The following is a 9,747-nucleotide window of genomic DNA, read 5'->3' on the forward strand; positions in this document are numbered from 1 at the left end:
CTTTCTGGATTTGATCTTTTGCATATTATTTATTCATGACATGAGAAACTTGCATAAAAAATTTCAAAGTCATTGCATGCATTTCTGATTTGATGTGGATTTTCTAAATTGGAAGTTCACTTTGTGCATATTTTGTGATCATTGCATAACATAGGCCATTTGAGATATTTGCTTTTTGATTTGATGCTGGTCCTTTTTAGGACATTTTGTGGAATGTTTGAATGTGCATTATGTGGATGATTGAGCTCTGTTTTGATCATTTGGTTTGGTTTTGAACTTAGTCTTTGTACTAGTGTTTTGTGCATAAACTAACTGTGCTTTGTGTTTCAAGTTTGGACATTTAACATTGATGGTTGATTTGTTCTCACTTTGTGAGATGCAAATGATTTGAGTTCTAACTTTTGTTTGTTTTGTAGGATTTTAAGTGATGTGTTTGAGCTCATAAGTTCATTTGATGTGCTTAGGCATTAATGCATTGAGCTGTGTAATTGTTGGATGGATTCACTGTTTGTCTGTTGGTTTTATGACTGAAATACTAACTGTTTAGTCTTTGTACAGGTACCTTAGTTGCTTGCTTGCTTTAGCTCTTACTTGAGCTTTGGATTGTGGTTGATACACCACTCAGGTAGTTAGCTTCTTACTTCATGTAGTCTGGAAGTCCTGTCACCTTTTTGGCAGGCATTTTGCTGGCAAGTCCTCCTTCAGAGGCTCTGTATGTGTTTGTTTAAAATTGTCCCAAAGACCTCCAAGGAGAGGCATGTGATATTTGATAAGACCTCCAAGAGAAGAGGAAATTGACGGATAGAAGGGATTAGCAGCCAATCCCTCGCTATTCAGTATGTCGTTCTTTATGCTCGCACTACGTGCTGATGCTTCTGAACATGTACCCAAGATCTTTGTCCAGAGTCTGTCAAGTGGAATAAGATCCCTCTTTCTAGATCCCCACGCTTTCTGTGTCATGAGCTCACCCTGGCCAGGGTTAAGAGCATGAGGTCTCATCCTCATTCAGACTTTGATCAGCTTCACCCTAACTCTCAATGTTAGTGGTTAAGAGCTACCGATTACCCATCACAGTTTGGCTTGTTTGTCGAGGTTGATATGACTCCTCTTGACTAAAGCCCACACATTGTTTGAGCCTCTTGTATGGATATAGTGTGTGATGTTTGTTCACTTGTGTTGGTGATTATTTGTTGACTCGCTTCCAGAGTGAGTTAAGTTCTTGTTAGAGACCTCAACTTAGGGATATTGTTTGCATGACAACTTTTAGGCTCAAGTCTTAGTCTCCCTATTAGTTTGTCGTTTCCCTGGTCTCTGGTTAGGAGAGTGTTTTACCCCTGTTAAGGGGAACTACGTCGCCCTGATTCTCATACCAAATGAGATACGTAGGCAGGAGATCGAGCGAGATCTCTCTGGGCACCCTTTTTTCTTTTTGCTGTGTTGTTTTTGTGTGTTGGTTCATCCTTTTCTTTGAGTCTCTGTGTGTTCACCCTCTTCTTTGTTTTGGTGTGAGTACTTGTTTGTCCAGCGTGGGCGTGCGTGGTATGTTTATACCTTGGGGTTCATCTTTGGTGTTCATTTGTGGTTGTTGTCCACACCTTGGGGTTCATCTTCGGGGTTCATTTATGGTGATGGTTATCATCTTTGGGATTCATTTGTGACGGTTGTCACTCACTTGGGGTTCATTTGTGACGATTGGTAGTCACTTTGGGGTTCATATTCGAGGTTCATTTATGATGATGGTTATCATCTTTGGGGTTCATTTGTGACGGTTGTCACTCACTTGGGGTTCATTTGTGACGATTGTCACTCACTTGGGGTTCATTTGTGATGATGGTTATCATCTTTGGGGTTCATTTGTGACGATTGGTAGTCACTTAGGGGTTCATTTGTGATGATGGTTATCATCTTTGGGGTTCATTTGTGATGATTGGTAGTCACTTTGGGGTTCATTCGTGACGGTTGTCACTCACTTAGGGTTCATCTTTGGGGTTCATTTGTGACGATTGGTAGTCACTTTGGTGTACGCTGGTTAGCGTTTGCTATTGTTGGGAGTCGGATGTAAGTCCATGTATTGGCATTTTGTTTCCTTTTGGGTGTTTCTTTTGACGTCTTAGCGTCTCTTTTTGGAGTTTGTTATCATTGGGAGTCGGATGTAAGTCCATGTATTGGCATTCAGTTTCCCTTTGGGTGTTTCTTTTGACATCTCAGCGTCCCGTTTCGGTGTTTTGTTTCAGCGTGCATTAGCCGAGCTACGAGTGCTCTGATTCTTCTCTGGATAAAGAAGATACGTAGGCATAGGATGTGATGTCCTAGCGAGCATGTTTCCCTTTCCCCGAACTACGTTGACTCTGATGTTTGTTTCTGACAAACTACGTAGGCCCAGGATGCAACATCCTGCCGAGTACACTTCTTCCATCTTCTTTCTTCTTTCACCTGTTTTATTATTCCAGTTTGTGCAGTTTTCTTTGAGCAGTTTATTAGCAACCTATTTCCTTTCCTTTGAGCTATCTTTTGAGCGTGGATCCCGTCGAGTACGACGGACGTGAGGGGTGCTAATACCTTCCCCTTGCGTAACCGACTCCCGTACCTTGTAATCTCTGGTCGTAAGACCGTTCCTTTCCCTTTCTTAGGTTAGTCCTGCGCTCCCTTTCCGTCATAAAATGAATAGCGTCGGTGGTGGCTCTGTATTTTTCCCGCCGGTTGTTTTTCGCGTTGCGACACCATGGCCTTGTGGCGGGCGCCACAAGAGGAAAATAGTTTCCCTCCCATTTTCAAGTTGAAGGGCATCCAAGTCATTTCCATTATTTTACTTGCTTATAAATAGAAACTCGAAATCACTTTTACAATCATCCAAACTTAGAACAGAGGCAAACTCAGAAGCAACTTTGTTTCACTTAGGCATATATTCAGTATTTTAAAGTGGTAATCGCTTTGCATTGGAGTGTTACCACAATTGTGTAATCAAGTCTGTGATAGAGTCTTTAATCGAGTTTGGAGCACTTGGGAAGGAAGTTAATCCTGCCGCCATTTTCATTTCCACGTTGCAATTTACTCAACCCTCCGATTGGAGTAGGTTTTTATTACTTGTCTTTATCTTATTTATTTTCCCGCACTCGCTTTACTTTGTTTATTTCCCGCACTCGCTTTACTTTGTTTATTTCCCGCACTCGCTTTACTTTGTTTATTTTCCGCACTCGCTTTAAATTATTTATTTCTCGCACTCGCTTTAAATTATTATTTCCTCGCAATCGCACTATTTTTATTTACTTTCGCACTCGCACTACTTTTATTTACTTTCCGCACTCGCACTACTTTTATTTAAATTAATGCACTTTTACTTTACCATGTCTAACTAAATTTATAAGGTTAGAATGTAAGGATCGTAATTGAATCGATAATCCGTACAATTGTTCATAGAAACACTTAAGGGCTATTTTAACTTTCAACTTAAGTTTTCCCGCACTTCAATTCCGCTGGGTAAGATCGAAAGTCGTCCAACGTCTATTTAAACTTAATTGTTTTTAACTATTTCAAAAACAGCGAAAGCGCTTTGTTTAGTTCATTAGGAGTTTTTAACTTAAGAAGAAAAGAGATTTTAAAACTATTTTCAGACGCGTTTATAAGTTTAGAGTCTGGTTCGTGAGAACCTCTTTTGGTTTAGAAATCCAGGTTATAATACTTTTCAACTTAGTCAAGATACTATATTTCTTAAAAATAGGTTTACTATTCTAACGCATTGCGCGCCTTTTTATAAGTGACAATAAGAGGGTTTGATTAGGGAGTACAACTCGGTTCTGAATACGCGAAAGCGACAGTTCCCGTTAAATTAGTTCTTTTCAAAGTAGGAAACATTGCCCATAAGTAGTTCTATTAGCAAGTACTTGGATTATTAATTGATTACGTGAATTACAGTCGACCCTGTCTTTATTAATTAATCTTTATTCAACACTTTACTTTTCATTGCACACTCTAAAAACACCTATTTTGATTGCCTTTGATAAACACCATAACAATAGATAACGATAGATTGACACTTGGTCTCTATGGATTCGACAATCTTTTATATTACTCTAACGCGTTCGTACACTTGCGAAAAACCACGCATCAAGTTTTTGGCGCCGTTGTCGGGGACCAATTTCTTCAAATTTCATTTCCCTGTTGTTATATCGTTTAGACTTAGGTTATTTCCTGCCGGTCAATGCGAAGAACTCGCAGCACCGGAAGTTTAAGCTTAGTATATCCTCTGGCGGAACCTGAACGTTACGCTCGCGCACGTTTATTCTTTCATAGAATTAAGAGAGCTATGGCCGAAGATCAAAACCAAAGACCTCTTAAGGATTTCGCTCAACCATCTAATGAAGAACCTAGTTCTAGTATAGTAAAGCCAATCATCCCAGCTAATAATTTCGAACTTAAACCATCCCTGTTGCAACTAGTGCAACAGAGACAATTTGCAGGTCTCGCTACTGAGAAACCTAACCAACATTTAAAAATATTTCTTCAATTAGAAGATACTTTTAAAACCAATGGAGCTTCTCCTGAGGCAATACATTTAAGATTATTCCCTTTTTCCCTTAGAGATAAAGCCCTATCATGGTTAGATTCCCTTCCACCCAATTCCATCACGACTTGGGATAACCTTAGAAGAGTTTTTCTTGCTAGATACTTTCCCCCGAGTAAGACCCCCATTCTTCGAAACCATATAACTAGATTTACCCAAAACCAAGGAGAATCGTTGTTCGAAGCTTGGGAGAGATATAAAGAGTTGTTACGAGCATGCCCACATCATGGTTTAGAAAATTGGTTAATCATTTAAACCTTCTATAATGGACTTCACTATAACACGAAGATGACCATCGACGCTGCCGCAGGCGGTGCTCTGATGAACAAACCTTATCCTGAAGCTAGTGCCCTCATCAAAGATATGGCTCAAAATCATCAATCATGGGGAGTCGAACGAGCGACAGTTGAGAAGAAGGAAGCCCAAGGAGGAGTGCATGAACTAAGCTCTATAGACATGATGCAAGCTAAAATGGACGCATTAGCCCTCAAGGTCGAGCATATGTACATAAACCCGAATACTGTAGCCGCAGTTTCGTAGGATTTTGAGATATGTGGAGCCAAAGGACACCAATCTGCAGAATGCAGTCTATTAAATGAAACCCACTCTGAGCAAGTTAACTACACCAAAGGGAACCCATACTCGAATACCTATAACCATGGATAGAGGAATCATCCGAACTTCTCCTATAAAAACAATAACCCAATCCAAAATAATGCACCTGCGAGACCTAGTTATCAAGCCCCAAGATCAAATCAAACTATGCAACCTGTACCACCAAAGCCGAGCCTTGAGAAAATTATGGAAAATTTTATCACCGCTCAAACCCAACAAAACAAGGAGTTCATGAACCAAAACATTCATGTTAACGAATTTATTACTCAGTTAGGAACCAAGGTTGACCAAATAGTTACTCATACCAAGATGCTTGAAACCCAGATCTCTCGGGTAGCTTTAAACCAAGCCCCTCAGACTACACCTGGAGGATAATTCCCTGGACAACCTCAACAAAATCCGAGAGGACAAGCCAATGCCATTACCTTACAAAGTGGGAACGCTTATGATGAGCCACCAAACCCAAGATTGAGTAAACCCGAAACTTCTAAGGAATGTACCAAACCCCCGGACAAAGCAAAGGAACCAGAGGAATCTGAAAACCAGGACGGTCGAGAGAAAGGAGAAGAACCTAAAGATAAAACTTACGTACCACCCCCATCATATAAACCACCTATACCATATCCGCAAAGACTCAAACAAACCCAGATCAATAAACAATATCAAAAATTTATCAAAGTTATAGAAAAACTTCATGTAGAAATCCCTTTCACATAAGCCATCACCCAAATACCTTCTTATGCCAAGTTTCTCAAAGACATCCTTACCAATAAACGTAGACTTGACGATCCGAAGCCTTTGGAATGTAATGTTATTTTCGAGGACAAACTAGCAAAGAAAGATAAAGATCCTGGAAATTTCTCCATTCCTTGTCTTCTGGGTAATCCTGTCATCGAAAAAGCTTTTCTAGACTTAGGAGCTAGTGTGAGCTTAATGCCTTTAGCAGTTTGTGAGAGGTTAAACTTAGGAGAATTACAACCCACTAAGATGTCACTTCAGTTAGCCGATAGATCTTTTAAATATCCGATAGGCATTCTAGAAGATGTTCCTGTTAGGATAGTTATTTATCCCTATTGACTTTGTAGTCATGGACATCAAAGAGGACAATGATATACCAATCCTTCTAGGTAGACCGTTTTTATCGACTGCAGGAGCCATAATAGATGTCAAGAAAGGAAAGTTGACATTTGAGGTAGGTGACGAGAAAATAGAATTTATACTTTCGAAATTTCTTATGGCACCTGTGATGGGAGACGCGTGTTATACCTTAGATATCATTGATGAATGTGTTAGAGAATTAGAACAAAAAGAAATTGTAAAAACAATTAAGTTACCATCAACTCTCATAAGGGAAGATGATGACTTTAAGAAACCTTACATCTATGATAACCTTTACAAATGTTTATCCCTCACCCCAGATCCTATGCCATGCCCTAAGAAACCAACCTTAGAACTTAAGGAACTTCCTAAGAACCTGAGATATGAGTTCCTCGATGAAAAGATGAATCGTCCAGTTATAGTCAGTGCTACCTTAAGCCAAGAGGAAACGAACCAACTTTTAGACGTTTTACGAAGACACCCCTCAGCCTTAGGATATAATATCTCTGACCTGAAAGGTATAAGCCCATTCGTATGCATGCATCGGATTTCGCTAGAAGAAGATTCAAAACCCTCAAGGGAGCATCAGAGAAGAATAAACCCTATAATGAGTGATGTTGTTAAGAAGGAGGTTCTTAAGTTACTTGAGACAGGTATAATCTACCAGATCTCAGATAGTAAGTGGGTGAGCCATGTGCATGTAGTACCTAAAAAGGGAGGCATCACAGTCGTGCAAAATGATAAAGGCGAAGATGTAGCAAAACAATTACAAGGAGGATGGCGGATGTGTATAGACTATAGGAAATTAAATAAAGCAACTAGGAAGGATCATTTCCCTTTACCATTTATAGACCAAATGTTAGAGCGTCTAGCCAGACACTCTTACTTCTGTTATCTAGATGGATACTCTGGATTCTTCCAAATACCTATCCACCCCGAAGATCAAGAAAAAACTACCTTTACATGCCCTTATGGAACTTTTGCCTGCAGACGAATGCCTTTCGGCCTCTGTAACGCTCTAGCTACTTTCCAACGATGCATGATGTCAATCTTCGCAGATTACCTAGATGGTATAATGGAAGTGTTTATGGACGATTTCTCGATTTGCGGAATTGATTTCCACAATTGCCTTGCTAACCTTGAGAAAATCCTGGAGAGATGCGTGGAGGTGAACCTCGTGCTAAACTGGGAAAAGTGTCATTTCATGGTGACCAAAGGAATAGTTTTAGGACATATAGTTTTCGAAAAAGGTATAGAGGTAGATAAAGCTAAAATAGAGTTATAGAAAACCTAAAACCACCAAAAACAATCAGAGAAGTCTGAAGCTTTCTTGGACACGCTGGATTCTACCGGCGTTTTATTAAGGACTTCTCCAAAATAACCAAACCTTTAACTGGACTTTTAATGAAAGATGTTGAATTCATTTTTGATGAAAAATGTAATGACACATTTAATCTTTTAAAGAAAGCATTAATCTCAGCACCCATTATGAAACCACCCGATTGGTCGGAACCTTTTGAGATAATGTGCGATGCTAGTGATTACGCAGTTGGAGCCGTTCTAGGATAAAGGAAAGATAAAAAGTTACATGCCATTTATTATGCCAGTAGAACCCTAGATGCTGCCCAACTTAACTACGCAACAACTGAAAAAGAATTACTCGCTGTAGTTTTCGTTATAGACAAATTTAGATCTTATCTAGTAGGAGCAAAAACTATTGTTTACACCGATCATGCTGCCATTCGTTACCTATTAAATAAAAAAGATGCCAAGCCCAGGTTACTCCGATGGATTCTATTACTACAAGAGTTTGATTTAGATATAAGAGACAAAAAAGGCACTGAAAATGTAGTAGTCGATCACCTTTCTTGGCTAAAACATCTAAAACCTGAACTAGTACCCATAAACGATGATTTCTCCTATGGTAGACTGATAGCTAGAGTAGAAACCATCAAAGATAATAACCAAGATCCTCATGAACATTCCCAAAATTCCTTAGCAATAAGTAACGTACCCTGGTATGCAGACTTCTTTAATTACCTAGCTGCTGATATAGTACCCCCTGATCTTGACTACCACCGCAAGAAGAAATTCTTCCATGATGTGAGAAACTTCTAATGGGACGAACCACTCCTTTTCAAAAGGGGTAAAGATGGCATTTTTTGCTGTTGCGTTCCAGAAGAAGAGGTAAATAGTATTATCGAGCATTGTCATTCTGCACCTTATGGTGGACATGCGAGCACCTCTAAGACATACGCCAAGATTCTTCAAGCTGGCCTATTCTGGCCTACCATGTGGCGTGATGTCTATGCTTGCATTGTCAAATGTGATAGATGCCAACACACTGGAAACATTTCAAGATGTGATGAAATGCCTCTAAGAAACATTCAGGAAGTAGAACTCTTCGATGTATGGGGTATAGATTTCATGGGACCTTTCCCACCATCGTTCGGAAACCGGTATATCTTAGTAGTTGTAGACTACGTGTCTAAGTGGATTGAAGCTATAGTTGCACCCACAAACGACACTAGGGTAGTAATCAAACTATTTAAAAACTATATTTTCCCTAGATTTGGAACACCACGTTTAGTCATAAGCGATGGAGGATCACACTTCATATCAAGAATATTTGACAAACTTTTAAGAAAATATGGAATTAAGCATAGAGTAGCAACACCATATCATCCACAAACTAGTGGCCAAGTAGAAGTATCTAATAGGGAGATAAAACAAATCCTAGAGAAAATTGTTTCTATTTCTAGGAGAGACTGGTCTCAGAAGCTTCAAGAAGCATTATGGGCCTATAGAACCGCTTTCAAAACCCCTATAGGAACTACTCCTTACCAACTAGTTTATGGAAAATCTTGTCACTTACAGTTCGAGTTAGAGCATAAAGCCTATTGGGCCATTAAAACTTTTAATTTAGACTACCTAGCCGCTGGAGAAAAGCGTACCCTATACATTCATAAATTAGAAGAACTTAGGAAATCGTCCTACGAGAATGCAAAAATATACAAAGAGAGGACAAAAGCCTATCATGACAAAAGAATAGTAAAGAAAAACTTCAATATAGGCGATTCTGTTCTCCTTTTCAACACTAGGTTACGACTCTTCCCTGGAAAGCTACATTCAAGATGGACTGGTCCTTTCGAAGTATCCAAGATTCTGAGATCCGGAGTCGTTGAAATCAAGAACAAAACCTGTAGTCCATTCATTGTAAATGGACAAAGACTGAAGCTCTACGAAGGAGGAGACATTCCAGCATACTACTCAAGCCACACCTTGATTGATCCACCAATTCCTATTACTACAGGTGTATAGCTAATGACGTTAAACAAGCGTTGCGTGGGAGGCAACCCATGGTTTTTCTTTTCATTTTACTTTTTCGTATTTATTTTATTTTATCATATTTTGCATCGAGACTAAAAATTTGAATGGTTTGCATTTTTCAGGATCACTTTCTTAACTTTTAC

General features: G+C 39.3%; 1 non-coding gene across 1 annotated transcript; it reads right to left on the reverse strand.

Annotated features, from left to right (window-relative positions):
• Positions 1–4,687: 4,687 nt before the first annotated feature.
• LOC127117037 (small nucleolar RNA R71) lies at positions 4,688–4,794 on the reverse strand. Its single transcript, XR_007801800.1, has one exon. It is a non-coding gene; the product is annotated as a small nucleolar RNA R71 (small nucleolar RNA).
• Between the last annotated feature and the right edge of the window lie 4,953 nt (positions 4,795–9,747).

The sequence above is a fragment of the Lathyrus oleraceus genome, chromosome 1 (assembly GCF_024323335.1).
Source record: "Lathyrus oleraceus cultivar Zhongwan6 chromosome 1, CAAS_Psat_ZW6_1.0, whole genome shotgun sequence".
In the NCBI taxonomy this organism is placed as follows: Eukaryota; Viridiplantae; Streptophyta; class Magnoliopsida; order Fabales; family Fabaceae; genus Lathyrus; species Lathyrus oleraceus.